The 22,928-nt window shown below is 38.6% G+C and overlaps 1 protein-coding gene across 6 annotated transcripts in view; it reads left to right on the top strand.

Annotated features, from left to right (window-relative positions):
* Positions 1-22,928, top strand: part of LOC111262518 (uncharacterized) — a 114,723-nt gene that overhangs the window by 10,587 nt on the left and 81,208 nt on the right. Inside the window, exons 2-3 of one of the 6 annotated variants that reach the window (XM_086969173.1) lie at positions 2,515-2,660; positions 16,020-16,189. The exons of 3 other annotated variants lie outside the window; for them this stretch is intronic. The gene's annotated coding sequence lies outside the window, so the exon portion shown is untranslated. Of the gene's footprint in view, positions 1-2,514; positions 2,661-16,019; positions 16,190-17,235; positions 17,568-22,928 lie in introns of those variants that run through there. 2 more of the 6 variants (XM_022836830.2, XM_086969174.1) reach the window with 2 other exon arrangements.

Genomic DNA, 22,928 nt, shown 5'->3' with positions numbered 1-22,928 from the left:
TGCAACCCTGGAATTTAAAAGGACTTACGCAACTTGTCATAGATATCCTGCAAAGTTTTTTATCAACCCTATGGCATTTCGTTATTTTTCGAACACTTTGAAAAAACGGGAATAGAAAAAAACATTAAAAAGTGCATCTAAAATAAGGAACATGCCCCACAAATGCACTGGCTTAAATTATCTTGTAAGACTGACTAACTGGAGATGCACAGATATTGCATTGAAACTTTTATCGCAGTCTTACACTATTCTGTAAAAGAACTATAAAGAGTCTGGCTTTTTATTCTACGAATTCCTATTGTCCCATGGGATTCATCTTCATGTGTCCCTGTTTGTTTCCAGCCATTGATGCATTTTGCTAACCAAATTGTAAGAAGAAACCCCAGCTATGCCCATATTGATTTTCGGCTTCCTTTATTGTCTGATCCTTTTTTCTTTTCAGGTGTTTCTTGAGCTTTTTAAGAACATACTACAGAGGGTATCGATTTCGTAAATACGAAAATTGAAGTGTTGCTTTGTGTGCGTTGAAGTTTTTCTAAAGCAGTTGCTGACAGGATATAGGTCATTCACCACATTACATGCTGTGAGCTTTGTTGGCCAGCGATATTGGGAAATAGTAAATAAACATGACCTGTGTGAAAAGTTTACCTCATTCGCAAACCTTCTAGAGATAATTTAGTAACCTAGAACGGGATTTCTCTCTAACGCTCTATCGTTCCTCACTAAAGCCTACCGGCCGTACACTCAGCGTTAATTCATAGAGTAGGTCCCAAAAAGCTTTATGTAATTTCGGCCCATGCGCGCTCTATAGTACTCTATTTTTGCTTTAAAATACTATAAAATAAATTACGAAAGGTCACTTGCCTCGAAGCCTTTGCAAAATACACAGTGCACATTCAAATACTCTGAGGCAGACGAGTACACGAATCATGAATTAGCTATTGGCTGATTTAACCTTATATTATCCCCCCAATCTTCGAGTTAAGCTTTCATAAAACCCTTCCTATAATGATAACGATAGGACCATCTTCTAGGCAGTGTACCGATCAAGAGAACATTTCCTGAAGCGTCTGGAGGTTTGCTCATTTGAATCGGAATGACTAGTTTTTTTCTTGTGTCAAAAAGAAAATGATCTCTTTGAAACCGAGATAGGTGAAATCGACTATAACAAATAGCCTAACAAATAGTTGGCCTTTCGAGGTCTTTACCCCGAGAAAAACCTAACGAGAACCTAAGTTTTTGCCCTAGCTTTAACAGGGCTTAGGGTTCTGTCCGCTTTGCGAGTCGTCGTTGTGATAATTCCCTCTAATCATAGCCACGACTTCAACGTTACCGACCCGATTTGAATCGCATATCAAAGGTTCAAGACACGCTGGCGGACTGTAATTGTTTGACAATCAACCTGAGTTCTGTATCACCGTTTGAAGTCGGAAGTTCGGTTACTGATAAAGTTTAGAAGAAGAAGGTCGATGTACGAATAGGTGCGAAGGGAATGTGATAAATACCGTGCAGGTAGTTCCACCTAATTTCCTCTTGTTGAAAGCTAGGCAGAATGACTTTCTTAATTATGAAGCTTACAACCCAGGGGATATAAATGATTGATGATCATCGATCTTGCGATATATTACCCATATAGTATATATTATATAAACATGTTGTTGAATCACGTTATGTATTTTTGTAATATTTATATTCTATAACTGAGAGAAACCTTTATTAATCCATATGTGTTACAGACCGTTTTGGTGAAACAACCGATCTTGATAGAAGGCGTTCCTTCAAATGCGATCAATTCCGGCATTGTAATTTCGCTCCATTGTGCAACATTGTAAAGTGCACCACAGAAGCTTGCCCATAAAAGAAATTCAACAAAGGCCTAGATTTCACTTTAGTTACGTAAGATATGTAGACAAAAGAAATACATTTTTCCTTGGTAATCACTTCACTTGCATAAAATAATAGCTTAGCCACTCTTCGGGTATGAATATTGTTGAATAAGTATTGTTGTTAGTTTAAGTAAGCTTCTGGGTTTGTCAAATATTGAATTACATAAGACCAGCGACTACCAGTCGTGTTGTTCCTTACAGTGGTTCTATCACCCGTATCATATATATATATATATCTACAACGGCTGTAAGGTTTTCAATTGCATATGTGTCGGTTTTTCGTTACTTAAGTACGACACAGATACGACAAGTACAACCTGATACTAGGGGCCTACCATTTTAGTCTTTCTCGGACAAATTTTGCTAATTATAAAGGACCTAACATGGGTAGTGCAAATCGATAGCTGTTGTATTAAGTGAGTTGTTTGTTTTGTTATCACGACCTTATCTTAGACAGATACATTACTTGTCCCTTATTGTAGAGGGAATGAATTACCAAACATGATCTATGAAGAGGAAAACTATACAAAGTAAAGCAATTGTTTTCTTTTTCTTTTGAATTTAAAACTCTAGACTCTGCTGCCCTTGGCTAAATTTGAGACTTTTACCTATCTAATTCTGATTCTAGGTGAGTGATGCTATTTTAAAGTATGGCAAGATTATATGGAACATGCCATTCAAGGTTGGAAAGTGGATGGAAAGCTTGTTCTCGGATATGAATAGTGTCAAACATGAATTACAAGGGCCGGATTTCTCCGACGGAAGCTTAAAAAGGTGGATCATACTTTACACTTTAAAACAATCTGCTTCCTTTTCTAGCACAGTTTCGTTCATCTCAGAGCTAGATGTTGAAAAAGAATGTGCACATAAATTGCACGGAACTATACGACAAAACTATATTGGAAGTCATGAGGGATGAAGTGAGACAGCGCTTCATAACCAGTGTTTATTAAAGCTACATGCGGCAATGTATTTTGGGTATTTATAGAAGACCCCTGACGCCTAATTTGATAAGGAACTTGGAAAAACAAAAATTTTTCAAACTGTAACTCACTGGGTCTTATGCGTATAGCAAACTCATTGAGTTAAAATAGTTCAGCATATTGAGCGGCTTTATCAATAGGACCATAAGGTGGTGAAGTTTTATTTTAGATCTAAATGCTGACAATTGTAAGAACAAGCTTAAATAAAGTGAAACTATACACACTTAGACTCTCTGTTCTTTCACCCTTTGGATCCGTAGATGGCGTATAAATAAGTATAATTAGAAAGAAAATAGAAACGACGTTAGTTAATCAAATTTGATTTTTAGCTTTCAGACGCGAATATTGAATAATATCCGATTTACAGGCAAAAGCTAGGGGGTTGCTACGTAAAAGCAACATTTTGCTTTGCCATTTAGCATTGCCTATACATTCATTGTCCTAGCAAAAAAATTAAGAAGATCCTTACCTCTAGAAGCTTGGGGTACATAAGTTCGCCGGAATTCCGAAGATTTCACTAGATAATAATATTAATAAACAAGACAACAATTTACTATGGAACAATAATTAGACGGACCAAAAAAGCATTTGCTTCTTTCGGGCTAATGAGTAATAAGAGAACTTGGAGAGAATTTTATCGGTTCTCAAGTGCTATTAAACATCGAAGAAACTAACTCATTTTTTGGCTTTTCGTAATTCTTGTTCGCTGTTTATATAGTAAATGTATTCCTTGTCGAACGAAGGACGCATTCATGAAGGCGATTAACTTTTAATAGTTCCATTTTCGAACTTGTCTTCCATTATGAACTTCTTCATTTATCTAAACAAGTATAACTTGACGAAACAAATTTGAAGCAGGACGTAAGTGAAGTTTTCATTCATCAGAATTAGCCATGCGACAACGTCCTTGCTCTATTTTTGTTTTTTTACGGCTCTTTCTGTCAATTTCATGACTCAGATAGTTTCAAGTCAAATCGCGATTCACTGTTTTTCTGAGATTTTAACAAAAGAAGGTAGATTTTGCATTAAGCAAACCAGGCTACCGCTCGTCTTTGACTAAAAATCATATTTTCTATCGATTGAGCTTTTCGGTGTGAGAACTAAATTTTTATTTGCACCTTTTGCTCATTTAATAAATTCATTGACAGTCAATGTTTAGCTTCAATCGTTTCAACATCCACCTTCGGTAGAACCTTTACTATGATTTCACTTGATAACTTTTCCATGCTTAACAAAAGTGTGAATATGAAAACAGTGCATCTGTTTTAAGGATTTCAAGTTATTATAAGTATAGTAAGTAATATAGTACTAAAAACCACATAGCTAAAAGTATTTGCACGAGATTATTAAAACATTTCGAAAACGTTTGATATGAATACGCATGCAACCTCACAAGACTTACTGAACTCGTAAACACCGTAAGTACCAATAGGCTATAGGAAAGCCTCCATAAGATTCTTCTTAGATAGATCTTCTATCAGGACAAAAATGTCGCCAAAACGAGCTCAATTGTTTTGAGAAAACTTAGGTATTTCATAATTGAACGTCTGCCATTGATCGCTTTCCTTGGGTATCAATGCTATAGTGTAACACTTCTGACGGTGCCCCAACCAAAAGAGGCATGCTTGAAGCGACTATATATGATCGCGGTCATACTTGCAAAAAATTTTGCCACGATCTGGCCGTAACTCTCTATTCCGTTGACCGGAAAATATTCTTTTGAAGGTGTCACAGTTTTTAAGTGTAGTCGCACATAATACAGACAGCAGTTCACGAACAGTGCCAGCAGCTTTTCAGAGCTGAAGTATCGAGGCAGGGCCATCGTCGATGCCCATTACTTGTTGGAACTTGCGTTTATGACAATTAAGAATCTGGATAGAGGGACAATGGCTTTCAAGCCCGCGGAGTAATGTTTCAAGATTTACGTCCGTTAGGCACTCTCCGTGCACGTCGACTCGTATGTCCATTGTTGTATTCGAACCTAGGCCATTACGTGTTCCTAAAATTAGCAAGCGAATACGTTACGCACTAAAGTATAACAAACGGTAAGAAAAGATGTGAACTATGGGGATCCTATCTAAAAGTCGTTTCGGTGTCGAATTTGTTTTCAATGACAATTTTTCCTCAGTAAATCTTCGTAAAAAAGATATTTTACGAAAGGGACCGATCCGGACGTACTGGCATTTCGGAGACCAGTTGGTGACGATAATTTCATGGCACAGTCACATACGAGAGTTTCCCGAAAGAAAGCTGAAAGCTGTGTCGTTATTTCGGCGGAGGGGGGGGGGGGGGGGGGGTCGGAATGTATTCCATCGGCCCTTTTATTTAACACTTTGGCTAGCGTAAAGCTTTGGATTATAATTATTGTGAAAGACTTACCGAAGTTAACTGTGAGAATTTGTGGCGCAGACACATGACTGGTTTAAGTATTTACTGTATTAACTAATCGGTGTACAACTGAGAATGGATCACGGATCACAGTTTTCGAGTGCTCAGGTTATGTTGCTTTGACACAAGAGAGGCTTTGAGTCAAGTTCAAGCCGAGACTTACAAGTTTGCCGACAGTACTGGATTAAGTGGAAATATATTAGTAACATATCGGTATCTTACAAATCTACAATTTACTAACATCATATATATATATATATATATATATATCGTGCCTGAATATAGAAAACAAATACCCCGTAAGGGTAGGAAGCACTTAAATAATAGAAAGTGAAAACAATGTACTGATTCGGCGAGCTATAGTAGCGTAGCCTCCCTTTGGATTTAGGGATCTTATATTTAATATATAATACGCTTATCAGACTTAGGAATTATAACATACATAGTAGTGGTTTAGTGGCTAAGACATGCAACCGGAAATTCCGAATGTTCTCAGTGGCCGATATCTCTAAAGTGTAGTCTCTATGTGACTTTGTCTCAAAATATATGTTTATATTTATAAGCACAACGTCCTCAGTATTGTAGTTCACGCGATTACGTCTATGTATTTATATCATCTCGAAGGACCGGGCACATGTTCCACCTTACTTTTTGCAGAGCTAAGAGCTCTGCTGCGCAGTTGGGACTCCAACACTTCATTTATTTAGTTGCATTAACTCGCTGCGCCGCATTTTTACGCACTGAGTAATGGCTGTAAGGCATATGAGACTGCCTCTACGGCTGCCATTGGAAGCTCCAAGTGGTTGCGTTCGGCGAATTTGTTTTTCCCTGTTCATTTTTCCCTGAAACGCAGTTTGCCCATTAGGTCTGTTGTCAGTAAAGGCCTTGGTGTTTTCCCATAGAATTTCCCATAGAATGTTTCCCATAGAGTGTGTACGTTCAATATTATGGTTAAGACATTTGGCAAATCATAATTTCGTATCGATGTTCATAGACGAAGTGCTAAAAGAAATTATTAAACCAAACTTAAATTGGATTCTTCCATATTTTTTTAACGCGAGAAACCTACCAAAGAAGTGCAAAGGATTTTGTAGAAATATCTTTTATGATTTAGGAAACATATTATTGAAAAAAGGTTATTGATTAGTTTCGACATAATGTCCTGTTTTTCATATATATGACGGTTTCTGCAAATGGATTTCGCCTTATTTTTACTATTTACGACTACTACGACTAAGCAAGTACAGATAGAAAAGGATCCTTTTGTTTAGGTCGTTCTATTTTTCCCTAACAGTAAACACGTTGTTTCACAATATTTGTCTTTCACGATGGCATGTCACATTTGTTTTGAGCCAACAAAAACGCACGAGCAGTTATCAAAATGAGTAATAACCTAGATGTTACGGACATATTTTTCGCTTCAGCTAAGATGTAACGTATTGTCTTCCGGTGGACTCAGTCAAATGATATTATTTATAGCAGTAAATCTTTCTTGGATAACTCACTCCTAGATTTTATTGTGCAGAGGCTTTGAGTCGACCGTTCCAGGAAGATTACCCAAGCTACGCGTAGAGAATGAACGTCAAGACATTGTTGCCCTGCCTATATAGTGGTAACTTTTTTTTGCAATGTCACCATAGTCCAATCTGACACAGAACCTGGAAGAAACCGCATCGTTCAGAGTAAAGCAATTCGAGCCGTGCTTGGCCTTCGTTGGTCACGCTTAGTATCGAAGGCTGGCTCCCAACATGAAATTTTCAGTATTTGAATAGCATGCAGTAACCAGCGTCTCAGACGGCTGTCTAGGAAGTTAAGCCCTGTATTTAATTGGACCCTGTATTCAATTTCGTATATTGTAAAAGTTTGAGACCAAATAGAACGTAATATTTTATTGTCGCTAAAAAAATAAAAATATTTGCCCAACATGGCCTAAACGAAGCAGTTACAATAAGTTGGAAGGAAAACATTGGTCATCAATTATCCAAACACTTCCGCAGAAGTTAAAGCTAAAGCTGAGCACTGAAGCTTGAAACTGATCCTAACTTGCATGTTATTCATGTTATGCATGTTAATGCATGTTATCCAAGTTAGAAAGGTATCAAGAGAACCGTACTTTCTGGACCTTTGAACTTTTTAACAAACAAAGCTTATGTATCAATCTTACAGTTTTTGACTTTTCTTTTGGATAAACGGGTGATGTCGTTTGGTCATCTAACATATACTAGCCCTAATTTTTTATACAAATTACAATAAGGAATATTTTTAATGCCGAAAAATGATCGTATGTTTAAGAAATTATCGTGCTATAAACTCGAAAAAAAAGTGATACTAAAGGTGCCCCGTTTGCGCGACTGCCTCAGTCTCATAGATGTGAAGATCTTTTCATTTCCGCTATTATTAGTTGTTGAAAATCGTCGTATTAAGTAATAGAGAGGCCTATATGTTTATGTATTTTGCATTATTATAGGTCCTTTTGTGAATTTACATTGCGTGTGAAGTGCAACAGACAGGATTTTATAGCGCGCCGACGATGTGCCATAACTTCTGGGTTGAGCACCAACTCACTTCACCTCATTCCAGTCAGATCGAACACTGAATGAAACATCTTTTCGTTTTCCTCAACCTAAATAACTAGCTTCATGTCTAAAATTTTAATCAGATTTTTCTGCTCAAAACTCAAGAGTACAATGGGCATAACCCAAAGCATCAAGGGTATAATGGCGTTCTCAAGAAGACCTGAAGCTATTTGAGATCATACCTGCTCGTAAATTCCGCTTCCTCTACATCAATCTCCGAATGCATTACTTCGTAGACTAACAACTCTTCGAAAAAATGCGCATTGGTCAACCGTAAGTGAACATACGGTGTTACCTTTGTAAAATAGAAATGGAATACTTGTCTTTTGCTATTCTATCATACGCTTCAAAAGCACTCGTAATAGATTGCACGAGACGCGCGGAACGTATAAAATTGTAGCTCTAGATGCAAAGAGCTGTGAATGCATAGCTACCAAACGAAACTGTATCAACAGTGGCTCACTATGTTTGCAATGGGTATTCGAGGACTTGGTGATACACCAATAAGTACCTCTAAGAGCTTCGGATGTCTTGGGTCAATGTGTGATTTTTGGAAAAACCGTGATCTTAGCGACCTAGTCGCGTTACCCTTTGGAAGATTTCTGACTTCTAATTTAATGGAATTCACATGCACGATATATCAGCTGCATCTATAAATTGTATTACATAATCCAGCGGCAGCAACATAAATTTCTTGCCATTTATCTTCAGGGCCATGTGTACGCGTTTTAACTACATGTATATTGCCCGCTGTAGTCAAATTCGTAGATTTGTATTGCGTTCTTCACCGGTGCTTCGTGCTGCGAAAGTTCAAAAAGAGATTACTTGTGCCTTGGACGAGTGTTTGTTTTACTGTTCAAATTGTGAAGTCTGCTGAAAACAGCAAATTCTTTGAAGATTTCGTAGCCTTATTTCTCACAACGAGGTTGACACCGGATTCCGGTGCGGACTTTTCTACGCCTCCTAGAGCGTCTCTAAAGATTGTAAATTTCTTCATAGCAGAATGCAGATCTACACGCGTATTAGGATTCTTTTCAAGACGTCTTAACGCAACGTGTCCTGGTTTGACTATTTCACGTGTCCATGAAAGCCATTTAATATTTGCGATTCATCGAATGCCATGTTTTAATCTTCGTGACATTGACATTGAAAGTAGTTATTGTTATTTAGATTTTTGATTGCTTGTTGATAGGCCAACTCTTTCAAGCTGTACCATCTTGTTTAAAGACTATTAAGCTTGCTTTGGCCCGCGGGGCTGACTTTGCTGCCTTGTTATTGAGCATAGGTTTAACATGCTGTCACAGCGCAGCAAATGTTTATCTCTTCGCATGGTGTCAGAAGGCAAACAGATCGCTGAAGAGAGCATTTGTCGTGGTTTCATAATTTTTTAATACTAACTGTAGTTATTCTAGATCTGTTCCTGGTGAATATTGTTGCTATAAATGGCTAGAGTGTTGATAGTCATCTGTTGGATAACCGGTTCTTAAATAGACTGCAGAGCTCGTAGAAAGGCTTCAAAATTCAATTTGTTGTTCAACGTCCAAGATGATAACGAAAGGGCTCAAGTTTCACGTTTGGCGCCATCGTTAGGTATTCCAAAAAGCCTTCAAGATTAATACTCCTCTTAGTGAATAGTCTGTTGTACGCTAAGGTTTTCATTGGGGCTTTTTTAGTGCTGAAATAAAGCATACAGAAATAAAATGCATAAAGAATGGACCAACAGATCATGCTTGTATTCCGTTAAGGACGTCTTTACGTAAAGATTTCTGCTGACGTTCAGTGATATTTAGCGCATTACGAAGTGCATTGAATTTAAGGCAGGTCAAACTGATCGAATTCCACGCGATCTTTTGCTGGGCATAGAAAACGTGTTTTTGAATTGAATACCCTGAAGACCCACTTTGCTTTTCAGCTTTTGTGCTCTGTTTTGCATTTAAGTGTGAAGCAAGTGTTAAAGACGAAGGGCATTCTTCGTAGCGTAGGTCGCCTTTGATTAGGTTGCATTCTACTTGCATCAAGCTTTATTTTTCAGTATTATCGGAGCTTTGGTGTAGGCAAATCGGAACATCTCTCTCCCGTGAGAATTATTCTTACCAAATAAAATAATAAATAATACCTTATAATAAATTAAGACGACTGTGATAATTAGCTGCGAACTACAATCCACTGTAGCGTTAATAATTTTCCTTTCGTTTCGCGTTACTATCGAAGGGGGGTGTGTGGCACCTTTGCTGAAACCGCCTGTGTTTTAACTGGATCCGAAAGCTGCGGCGGATGACATCGGTTTCCCCATATGTTGGGAGCAGATCCGTACTTACAGCTTCAAGCATTATATGGAAGTTTGTGATCGATACATTGCGTGGAAGATGGGCAGAGATCTTTATGTAGTTTTAGTTTTTGTGTAAGTGAAATAGTTCTGTCCGCAAACGCACCGTCATAGTTAAGGCAACGCGTACTCTCAGAGCGTTCTTGTACTTCGTAACCTAAAATTTCATCCAAGTTTTCGTTTGTGTGAATCAACACTGCGATAGGCAAGTTCTTCAGTTTAACATACTTCTCTGCAGATAGCACCCCAGCTACAAGAGTCATTTCAAATAACTTGATTTGAGGATTTTCATATTTCAATTTCTTTTGTATATTTATTCCGCGCAGCAAGACTAGTTTTCTCTTAGGGCTTGCTATACCCCTCGTTACTTAAAGTATTTTAACAAGTACTCTTTAAAGAATTGCTGGTGCACACACGATCTTATCCCAAAACGCTCATAAAGCATCTAGAAGTTGAATCTCTACGTCGCGTATCTTGTCTATGGTTTAGAGAAAAACAAATAGATATATTTGTACTCAGACCGTTTCTTTCTAGTAGTACTATACGTATGACTACCCATCGCGGCAGCTACATTCTACCTTGTTGGAACCATGAGTTTTCATACTGCTAGAATTGCATACTGCTGAAATTGGCAGAAATGGTTCTTATTATAACAGAGCAATTATAAAAGGTTTACTCTAACTTTTGCGTTGTAGTACTGAAGTCGCTTTCAGCTGCTATTATTCTGCCTTTTAAGCTGTCGTGTCCACATTGAGAAATGCGTTCTGATCAGAGTGTGTGCTAATTTAACTGTGTATTTAAACAGTGTGGCTGTTAATTAACGTATCAGTCGACATGTTAAATTTTGCATCCTAAGCTTAACTTCTCAGTTTTTGTTTTTTTCACTTCATCAGTGTAATCGTTCTCCACCTTTCTCTGATTACATATTTTTTGAAAGGTAACATATATTTTCACAGAAAACAAGGCGTATCTTGGAAGGGCAAGTAGGGGGATAGGGGAATTTAGGTAGGGATTATAGGATAGCAGTTTAATTTGTTCAAAGAATATATTGCCGTAGACATCTAGAGACGTCTGATATCTGGTTTGGTTTTTATCAATTTGTAGGTCCGTGTCTGATTCCATTTCGTGTAGCAGATACTTACTACTTGATCCTATTTAATTTAGTGGCATAGAAATTTAGGGTATAAGTTTCTATATCACTAAATTAAATATACCACCAATCCAGTAAAACCAACTGAATATGAGAAAAACCAGTATTGGTACTGGATATAGGCTGACGTTTTCCTTCAAAACGGGTTAACCCCTTCATGGCCTTTGCAACGCTTGCATTTGACTATGTGATATACCAGCGCACTTACAGTCGAATCGTTGGCGGGATTAGCCATTAGCGTGTTGACCAAGGACATTAGTTGTGATATTTAACTTCGCGCCATAGCAGAAATTGCGCTTTCCGGATGAACGCACACAGTTTTTTGTGGCCCTTTTGAAAAATATTCTCTTGCGAAAAGTAACACTTGTTACGGCAGCCTCCCCTGTGAAGGAGTGTTGCGCTCAGTCCATGCTGTTCATATCGGGCTTGAACTTGTACTAAGCTGAACCAGGCAGAAGCAATCCCAAACGAGAGTTTATGCAACGAGCCCTTACAAATGCCGTTGTCTTCAAAGTTTTTATCCATTGCACATGCTTCGAATAGCAAAGAAGTGGTAGTTTCGCGTTGAACATTCTTTGTTGAAGGCTTTACAAAAGATCGTAGATGTTTTCGATGGCCCAACCCGTCTTTGCAGAGGTCTCTTCGAGAAGGTTTCAGATAACGTCGACCAATTTTCGCTCTATTTTCCTTCAGCATCGTTTACAAAAGCCTTGGGTGCCCTTGTACACGCCTTTTTACATTGATCTTAACGTCCTCGTTCCGTAAAACCTTAATCCCTGTATGCTTTACCTTGTGTTACAACGCACACAACTCACTGAAGTTTCTCGTAGACAAGGGATGTATTCTCTCGCAAGGAATGTATTTTTATCGCAGTTTCTCAGTATTATAGATTTCAAGGTAGTATCGGATGCCTTCTTAATGTTGCTGTCTATGATCATTAATTGCATCCTGAAAGCTTTAATATCAACAGTCTTCCTGAGAATCTCGTAGTTTCCTCTATTCGGTGGTGGGTCTTCAGGTGTATACTTGAGTAGACGGCCTATTGAGGTGAAGATTTCGCTGAAAAGGTTTTCAATCTTGCTTAGTGAGGCTTGTTGGCTCAAACGGACTGAAACTACTTCCATTTTAAAGATGATAGTCCCATTTTTACTTGCTTCCTGTATGATATGGATTATAGGTTTTCTTATGAGTCTCACCGACATTCCCCTTGACCCGTTGTACTGAATGGCCGTGGGTGTCTAGACCAGATTGTCTTTTTGATTTTCTTCGTTAACAGTCAGCACCTACACCCCTTGTAGGTGCTGGCAGTATCCCATAAGTATATATCGGTACGTAAGTTAAGCTCCGACAATCTTATAACTCTATAGGCTTCTTCAAGCCACCTCTAATCTAGCAAAAACTTGTGCTTCTCGTCCAAGCTGCATTGGTTTATCTCAACCCAAAAACTGCTTGGTGTCCATGGGGCGCCTGATGGCATCAAACGAAGTTTAAACATCCAGACCTGTTTTTCCCTCGAGCATACACGTTGCTCTGTTGGTTTTTCCAACGTCACCTTAGCAGCCAGTTCGCAACTCCTGCTTACCTTCCCACGCCATTTCTTTCACCTAGCCGTTCAAGTTGTTGCGCAGATAGGAGCCGTTTTTGTCCTTTCTGTTTAAATGCTAATTTGGCCATTTCTGTGACTGGCTTTTAAAGCCCGAAGACAGCCTCTCCTTCTTACTAACGGGGTTTTGATCTAAACTTTGATAATCAAACATCGCAAATTACTCTCAGCCACTCTCGATCTTCTCTACTACAGAGCCCTCTATACTCGTCTCAGGTCTGGCAAGGCCTGGGATTTTCCGACTGACTGTGCCTTCGTCGATCTGCAGGTTGCAAGACTCAGGCAAACCTGCTTTTCATGCGCTGATCCATCCATCAGGACACGAGTGCCGTTATAGTTGGTTCGCCGCATTGAAAACTATTCCCCGTGACCAAGCACGTGACCTAGCCCATCACATTTTCAAATGGGCCCGTTTTCAACAAGGCTTTAGGTTGCACTACTACAAAGCAAAAAAACGACTATCCAAGAACAATGTCTTTAATCCTTCTGTGTGTAGTGGTAAGAGTAAAATAGCAATTTGCGGATATGTTTGAGCACACCTTGCGTTAAAGCTAGCATTTGGCTCAGACTGCCTGCCTGCCTGCCTACCACTACGATGCAAAAAATTATCAAATTAACGGAATATAAGGACTAACCACCGAGCTCTGCGCTTTGTATCTCGACTGAATCATTAAGCTGTTATGTTCATTTCAACTACACCAATTGTCGGGAGCGTAGGTGGGCCACGTCCGCTCTCCGCAAAACTGAAACAGGACTTTGATAAGCTCGGTTGCAATTTAGTTCTCTAAACGAGCCAGCGAAATCTAATTTTTGGCACTAATATTGCGCAGATACCTTTTCTTATCTCGACTTTACTACATAAATGTACGTTTCAGTTTTACGTCCGGTACTGCCTTTAGCCTTACCACTAGAATCAATATTGTGGTACAGTTATTAATAAAGAACAGGACAAACCCAATAGAGTGAAGTTTTCGCAAACGAAATTCTTTTAGTTTTATTGGAATTATGTAATGCATAATTATGTTGTCTAATTACGGTAATACCGGGCGTAAATTCAAACCATTAACTTATAGGCCGTTTACTTGTCTTTATGAATATAAATAAGTTACTAATAAAATGACTTGCTGTCATTTTATTAGTAACTTATTTTATTCCACTGCTACGAACTGGAATACGGGAGTCTAAGAAGTTCCAAAAGATCATATCGACGTAATATTGAGGTTTGAATAATTCTCTTATTGAGTCGTCGAGATCTAAAAAAATGCTGGTTGGTGAAAGCAACGCTTGGCGAGTATGGCACATGACCGAGAGTGATTCTTGCAGTATGAAGCCGAACGTAGTCGCGCATATAAGTCGTTCGTCTCTGCTGAATAATGACTGGTGACTGGTCAATGGGAAGTTTCCTATCGCCATCAGTTACTGACAACACAACTGTGTTGTCAGTGGTCAGCGAATCAGATCTCATGATGAAGTCGTCCACCATTGAACAGACATCAAATTATTGGCTGTAATTATAAAATTGAAAATCGTAACTCATTTGGATCTTCTTGATGTTTTATAGCCCATTGCAATTCACCTGTTAAAATCTCGAGTGATGATATCTGAATAGTCTTAAACTAAACGTATTTCGCGGAGGAATAAAATAGCGTAATTTTTAGATCTTCTTTTTTGCATTTCACACTGAACGCCCTAATATCTTACTTCCACGTACCGGTACGTAACTACTCAAAACAGTTTTTACCCCAACGGAATGAGTGAGAAATGTAAATGCATCAATCGAATAGTCAGGACAGCGCTTCAGTTCATTTTATAATAAAAACGGGAACTGGTCCTTATTGCTAGTCCATGCCGTCGTTTAAAAGCCCTTCATTTTTTAGGGTATTTTTGTCTGCTGCATTCATCGTTCACTGCGTTATATGTGATTTTTTGTCAACGTCGATTGACCGTTGCATATGATGATATAGACTAGATCTGAGAAATGTAGGAAAAGCCTTATTTAGTCAGGCGAACACGAAATCGTACGATGGTGTCTGCTGAATCTGACGATTCAGCCCTGAGAATAACGTTGGCTATGCTATATCTCGTTACAATATCAACGTATAGCAACTTACAGTGTCAAGAAACAGGGTCAAGTATTAGATGCTTCTGCTATCGTTTTGTAACTACATCGCATAAGCCTGCAGCAAGTTTAATACTGTCAACGCTTGTTGCAAAATTCTAGCTTTTCTACTAGGTCCAATATCGTACTTTGCAAACTCTCTATGCAAGATGCAGGCCATAGAGGGATGCGGCTCTCTTGCTCACTTGTCCCTTTATTCCCAATTGTTCTTTCTGCCTAGCTAACTTTGGCCCTGTTGCTCTCACGAGTCGAGTTGGCTATCGTTACTGCATAGACATGGAGCGGAATGTATTGTTCGAGTGCACCACCATCAAATACCTATTGAGCAACTTGTCCCCTTCTAAAAGCGTCAACTTCTGCATTCACACGGTCGGATTGAAACCTGATAAAATAGCAGTAAAATAAATCTTACTCGTCATTGACTTACAGTTAGATGTAGGAAGCGCACTAGGGCGTCGTCAAGTTCCTGAGTACCATACCCCTATTACTCAAAAGAGGCTATGGCGCTTTGCGGTGCTACGACACCCTAGAGTATCATTATGCCAAATACCCTAGATAGGACTGCTGCAATTGTTAACGCTTCGAATGTATTAGCGTGATTTTCTCCTATCGAGTTTCTTTAATCTCGTGAAACGTGTCAGGTAAGATAACCGGAAATTAAATTAGATAGGAAAAAATTTTAAACTCGTCCTTCGAAGACGGCACGTGGGTTAGTACTGCTGTAAGTAAGTTGATCTTTCGAATGATCGTTTGACTGTTTGCATACATCGTTCCCATTAGTCACTGGGTTGAAGTGAAGCTCCTGTTAGAATTTATCCGGTAACGCGCATTTCGAGAAAAATTGATTGAGTATTGGAATCCTTTATATGCTTTCTCACTGGCTTTTTTCAAACTGTTTTGCCATTATTATTATTATTATCACCATTATGTTTTAATCTATTTTTGTTTGTTAAAACGTAATACGAAAAAAAGGTTTAACTTATTATAGGTGGTTACAAAAAGCTGAAGGGTAATGGAAAAGTGTAGATGTGTGGTTAACAACGATACCGGACGTGAAACTCGAAACATTGGGATACTGATATGTCCATGGCGGCGCAAAGCAACGAATTTATCTACTAATCGAAGAAAAACCAGGATGGTCTAGGCTTAAATCTTAACGTAAGTTTATCTCCTCCCAGCGGAAATCCCGAGCTATAAAGAACGCAGTGAATAGTCATATGCTTCCTTCGATTTGATTCTTTCAGACAGCTCGTATTGATCTCTTACCTTAACCACTCCCTGCTAAATAACCGCACTAGGACCAGTCGGAAAGATGGTAGGCGAAAGCCAATTCTGTAAATCGATAGAGGAGGGCAACGATATCTTGCTGGTATTTTAGAAATTTTGAAATGAAGGTGAGTGCTATATCCAGCCTTAAAGTTGGTCTCCTTCAGACGCTGGTTTTGCTAGTGTATAAAACATGTCCTTAAAAATGCTTTCATTGTTCATCGCACAAGAATCACATGCAATGTTTTTCTGATTGTGCATAGCCCGGACAGTGCCGTCTGAATGGGCGTATCTAAGAACGGGAATCAGTTCCTCATCCGTTAAAATCTGGTAGAAGGGCCCGTTATATCACAGTTGAGCAGAGTTCCAGAGTGGGACTTCCTTCGAATGACGTTGTCGTATCCTCTGAAAAAACGTACGTAGTGTAGTGCGCTCGATTCGATTTTTCACACCCCGTGACTGACTTTCGATGCTTTGAAGTAAGTCATTAGATCTTTTTGATCATAGCTGTGCTAGCTTCGGTTGAGATATATCGTTTTCGCGCACTCAGTTTTTTCCAAGGACAAATCGTAAAACGACTGGAGTTTTTGTGTGAAGTTTTCATCTATACGTTCTATTATGAGGCAGCCAAACCTATCGGGATTTGATGCATCCTTGATATCGTATATTGCTCATAGTTAAAAACAATGGGCATAAAATGCTGCGTAATTGCCAGGTTCTTTCAAATTAATAAGTCATTTCTTAAAAGAAAAACAACTTACTTTGAGGATGTTGTTCATTTCTTTGAAACGATATACCTCTTCGGACTCTGTCCCGTAATTGAGCAAAAAATGATCCATGTATAATAGTTAGTTACTTCGTAGTTAGTACGAATAGTTTAAAAAATTCGAAAAACCGGTGATATTCGAGTCACGGTGAGCATATTAACTCAAAAGCGTATCTTTATATTGGTTGTCATTTAGTTTTTGGTTTAATATTAGAAAAATATATATTATTTGTTATTTAACATTAATTTGAAATAAAAATCATATCAGATGTTGTTTGAAGGGCGACATTTTCTCTCCTCAGGAGTATCAGTTACCATAGAAACATCTAGGGATAAGTTTGATCGTTGGTGCAACGCATCCCTCACGAAACCTTTGCAAGCACCGGGGTTTTTGACTGAAAAGCCGTATTTTGTGCTGATTGCATCGCGGATCACCTAGGATCAAGTAGGACATAGGTTTACAAGGTTCCCTCTCTTGTGCCGGCCCGCAGATCCTTTTTTTAGGTAAGCTACCAATTCTTTGTCATTGGCTCTAAATAAAAGTGGATTGTATTGAGATTCGCTACGGAGCTTTGGATTTGAAAACGTATCGATCATTGAAGTATTGCGTTAGGTTTGGCAACCTTTACATTGTTAATTATGGGTATTTTCTTGAAATTTAATAGCGAAAAAAGTGTAATTTAGAAAAAATTAGTGGAAAGTAGTCGTTGGTGTAAATAAAAACGGTCACCAACGTTGTTAATCTGAGCTAATGAGTAATTTTCAGGGAGGCGAATAAGGTTTGGATAAAATCTAGTCAAATCATCTCGTTTGATTTTATAACCCCACACGAAATTTTATATTGGCAGCCCTTAAATTTCATCTCGTTTGTTTATACATGTTCATTATATTTTAATATGTTTCAATATTGAATATTTCAGCTCTAGACATCACAAACACGGTTCCTTCGTTGCTAAGCACTCTTTTTCCCATCGAGAGAGGAAACTCCGAATAAAAGGGGCTAGTGGTACTGTTCAGGTTCTTAGATATACATTGCTTTGAACAGATAATTACTGCTTGAAAGAGCTGAAATACAAAAGTACATGTTTAAAAAAACAGTTAAGTTATCAAAGATGGGACAATATAGCGTTTTGTACATAATCTAAGGTAGTTAACTTAGTTTAGTCTAATCTTTGGTCAAATCTCAAGCTGAAACATAACAACCGTCGCATCAAGACTGACTGAATGACGCACGAAGCAGACAGTTCGCCCGTTCATTCTTGAAGCTGTAGTTGTCGGCGCTTTGCAGGGGTCTGTGAGCATTGAAAATCAAGGTAAAATAGTAAATGAGAACTAAAAAATCAAGCGATTTTATATACTAGCATTATAATCGCTCAAATTATTACCGCGTTCTTGTTGCAAAGTGCTCATCGGAGAAATAGTCGAGGTAGCCACAAGGCTGATTAAACCCTTCTACTGAGTCAGCATTTCGAATAATTTTGACGTATTGAGTTTGAAAAATTTTGAGTACTAAAGGCTATGAGAGCGCTAACATTCCGAACAACATTAGATACAAAAAAATATATTAACCACTGCACAGTTTGAAGGATTCATCTTAGCACGACCGCTCTATGCCTTTTGATAATCTCGCTGTTTGTTCCATGATTGCCCGTGTAAACAACGTTAGCTTTTCAAGCGAGGCTAGCTTAAATTAAAACAAGGTTGAGAGTTAAGGCTCAATGGTTTCTTTAATGTCTCCTGAGAATTGCAGGTTTGTTTCACGGGACAACAATTGTTTACGGCGTTAGCCGTTTGCCTAGATATTCTTGCGGAATATTTAGCTTCACTGTAGCATGAAAGATCCCTTCTCCTATTACTTTGTTTTCGCCTGCACTTGTCTTTGTCGCGAACAATGATAGCTCTAAATCTGTTCACTATGTGTTTATTGCTGTCCTATCCTGTTTTTTTTTTTTACTTGTCAGCGTGCTCCTTTCAAGAATGGCGTCCATTAGCTCAGTTTTCTAAGAATTTTTTCTCTGTTAACGCTCGATATCTTATTAGGTCGTACAAGTTTTACTTACATGAAGTTTTTTCCGACATGAATACGTTGTTTGAGTTGGATGATCGCTTGTTATCCTCTTTTATTTTGATAGAAAGAGCGGGACGTCTGTTTTTCATACAGGTGATATTTCATAACAATCTGATACAATTTTGAGTTTCCCGGTGAGATTGCGTAAGTCTACTAAGCGTTCTACGATCTTTGCAGGATCTTGCAAGCTTGAATTAGGTAAGCTTGTGTGAACCATAAAATCTGTGCACACGTTGCAGACTGTCTATGAAAACCAGATACTAAATAAAACTCCAGTAAACAGGTTGTTTCGGAAGGGGATAGAAGTTTGTCGATTCTTATCCTAGAAGGCCCGCGATAGCGGTTATGGATAAGCTACGTGCTTGCCAACCATATAATAATTATAAAGGGCATATTATAATATATATATTAATTATACCATATTCTAGTTATAACTAGAAGAAAGTGATTTCTGTCAGGCCGTTTTGATTGATCGTTTAAAAGTCGAAGAAGCTGAATATGCAGCAGATGAACGCCCGTGAACCTTGAACCGTGAAAGGAAGACCTTTTCGCATTAACAAGAGTGCTAAGCTTTCTTGAACATGTTGCAAGTAATTAGACGTGAAGGCTACGACGAATAGACTGGAGTGCAGTCTTACGAGTACTAATTCAAAAGCAAAGCCAAGATTCAAGTCTAAAACCAAAATGGTTCTTACGGCGTTCTTCCACCGTCGAAGAGTTGTTTATCATGACTTCATGCTGCCCCGTTCCATGGTCACGCTTTTAAGGAGATCATGGAGTCTGTCCAACACAGAAATCGAAAACTGCGGCCCAACCGCGTCCCGAATTGTCTATCACGACAATGCATTGGCCCAGAGTACACTACTACAAAGCATTTTTCGCAAAAACTCGATATATTTGTGTTGCCCCGTTATCTACATTTACTAAATCTTTCTTTTCTCCAAAATTAACGGTCTGAAGGGGAAGAGTTTCGGCACGTTGAGAAAAATAAGTATAACTAACTGAGCTGAGGTCTGTGCCGGCGAGCGATCTTGAACAGTGCTTTGAAGGCTGGAAACAGTGGTGGCATACGTATGTTACATCAAGCGGGGATAACTTCTAAGTAGAGAACTTGAACTGAGAGGACTAGAGGGACATTTCTTGATCTAAAACTCATGAAAAATACGGTATTTACCATCGGCTACTGCAGTGGTGTACAACCGCGCACTGGTGATAATCATTGATTTGATGATGGAAAACTTAATGACAATATAAAGCTATTCCTTGACCTTAAACTAGAGAACATGACTTCGATCTGTTAGTGGTTAGACCATGTAATTGAGTATCCATCGACCTACACTCTGTATTATAGTGGAAGCCACGAAATGCGCACACTCGGCCTCGTGGTTGCGCAGTCCTGTGTGTTCCTTCCGCTTAGTGCCCTTTTCGTTCACTGTGGAAATACATTTTTGAAGTAATTCCGTAAAAGAATTTCCAGAATTGAACACTTGACTTATAGTACAAGCCTAGCCAGCGTCTCAGCCTTTACCAGGATGCCGACGCGCATTGCCGTTTATTATCATCCGTTAATAAAACCCACATGCATTCATTAGAATCTTGGATATTTCACTGTCAGTACAGCAATCTGTCTTTACAGAACGATAAAAGCAATCCGTTTGCCACGCATGCTTCCACTTGCTTCTGTTATCTCGCAGACCAAGCAGTCCTAGAACAGGCAAAACAAAGCTGAGACCACGGGTTGCATTCCAGTCCCTCTGTATACCTACATCACAATATGATCTGCTCACATCTATAGTTACATTGTCCTTTGTCTTGTGGGCCGCACGATAAGTTCGTAATTTCACTACATCAAATGGCCTTGGGGCACATTTTTCATACGTCACCAGACATTCATCTTGGAGTGGGCTGCGTGTGAGATTATTCGATTGCCTGAGTGCTAATTTCAGAGGTTGTTTCTTTCTGTTGTAGACCAAGATGGCCATTGATCTAGATAAACCTTTTTTGGCGAGTTCTTCAACAACCCTAAAGCTTTATACTAGAAAATTGCTTACTTTTGAGACTTTTTGAAGTCTCGAGAATATTGAAAAAAAGTTTTTTTTATATCTTCGCGATGTAGTTTTGCCTTCATGTTAATATGGAACCTTCAGACAGATGAACCGATATGGGCAAACAGGGTAGGAGCGAGACACAAGAATGGTGTTGTAGGGGGGTGGATTAATTTGTGACGTTTAAGTATCAATTGTTCTAACTTATAGTGGCAATTTTGAAATCGTATTTGCCTGTTAATCTTAGGGACGGTCGTGATCTAGGTTCAAATTCGAGGACAGACACGTTTCGTATTGGAATTCTAGATGGCAATACTGAACGTAAAACTCGAAACACAAAGCGTACATGCAGTAGGACATTGGACCCATTGAAAACAGTTGAAGAAAAGAATCGGCCAATTAATATGTACGAATAACGAAGAGACCCATTAATATTAGAACAAACTTATGAGATAGGTGCAGTGTTGCAACAGGATGGTTCAAAGCAGGACAAATACAGTTGACATATTGGTGTCAGCAATCATTTGCCTGTACGAGAACAACATACCAGATATATGAAATGAACATGATCATTTGCAAACGCACCCGGGACAAATCCAAATTACCAGTCAAGGATAAGTCACAGTCATTATTAGGCAATTAAGACAAATGGAATAGTTCAATAGGCAACAATTACTCAGCAGAGTAATGGGAGAGTAACCTATATATTATATTATATCTACTATATTGCTATAGTAGAATTGCTATAGCCGGGTATTTGTGAGTATTGCATGTTAGCGAATATTAGCGGAATAGCAGAGTAATTTAACATGTAGTAAGGTCTGATCTTGATTGCATTTACTATAACTGAATCAAGCTAATAGGATCAGTGAAATAAGATGGTGAAACGAAACACCTATTGCACCTGTTCGAAAAATATACAGCGCTTGTCAATGAAGTAACTGCCAACTACTAATTCATGAGTAAACTAAGTTAAGTACAACAAATGCGACTAGGCGTCAACGGTCTGTCCGAGCTTTTATCTATTTACCCTGACATGTTTAGCAAAGCGATCACTTTCTTGTGAGATGGTCTCCCTGTGGGGAGCTGTGCAAAAGATTTGAGCAATTACCTAAATATTCTTTTTTAAACGAGCACTTGTTTTCTTATAAAGTATAGTGCTTATTTGAGCGATAAGTTTTTTCGGGCGATTTGTTCACCAGCCGTCAAGAAGTTGCCCGATTTTACAAGCTCTTCTAAGCAGGCGTGATCTTTGACAATGAGGCGCGATTTTTTTAACCGAGTGGCCAAATGTATGTGGATGTGGAAATTTACTTCAAATGCGGACCAAATTTTGTATAGTATCTGGATCACAAAAGCGTTCGAACGAAAGAGTTGGAATAGCATCAACAAAGTAAAATATTCCATGTGAGGTAAGCCTGAAAGGTCGAAAATTAATTTTCGATTTACGAGTTCTATTTATTATTTTGGTTGCATTTACTGTAACTGAATAAAGCTAATAGGACCACTTATTATTACTAGTTATTTTGAACTAGAGGTCAGTTATTTTCTCAATACATATGCAATTAATTGCAGCATAAAGATTCATTCAACTGGAATAAAATTGCAGTAGGTTTACGGAATTGTACAATACGGTCACTGTGAAGGCTTCGAAGGATATATTGGATGTTTCCGACTATTAGAACACATGTCGTAGGATGATTGTACCAGAGTTGAATTACCGTACTAGAGTAACAGAATTACTCCAAGATA

Source organism: Varroa jacobsoni, unplaced genomic scaffold (genome assembly GCF_002532875.2).
Source record: "Varroa jacobsoni isolate VJ856 unplaced genomic scaffold, vjacob_1.0 scaffold_670, whole genome shotgun sequence".
Classification (NCBI taxonomy): Eukaryota; Metazoa; Arthropoda; class Arachnida; order Mesostigmata; family Varroidae; genus Varroa; species Varroa jacobsoni.
The sequence above is the reverse complement of the archived record's forward strand: the minus strand, read 5'-3'. Positions and strand labels throughout refer to the sequence as shown.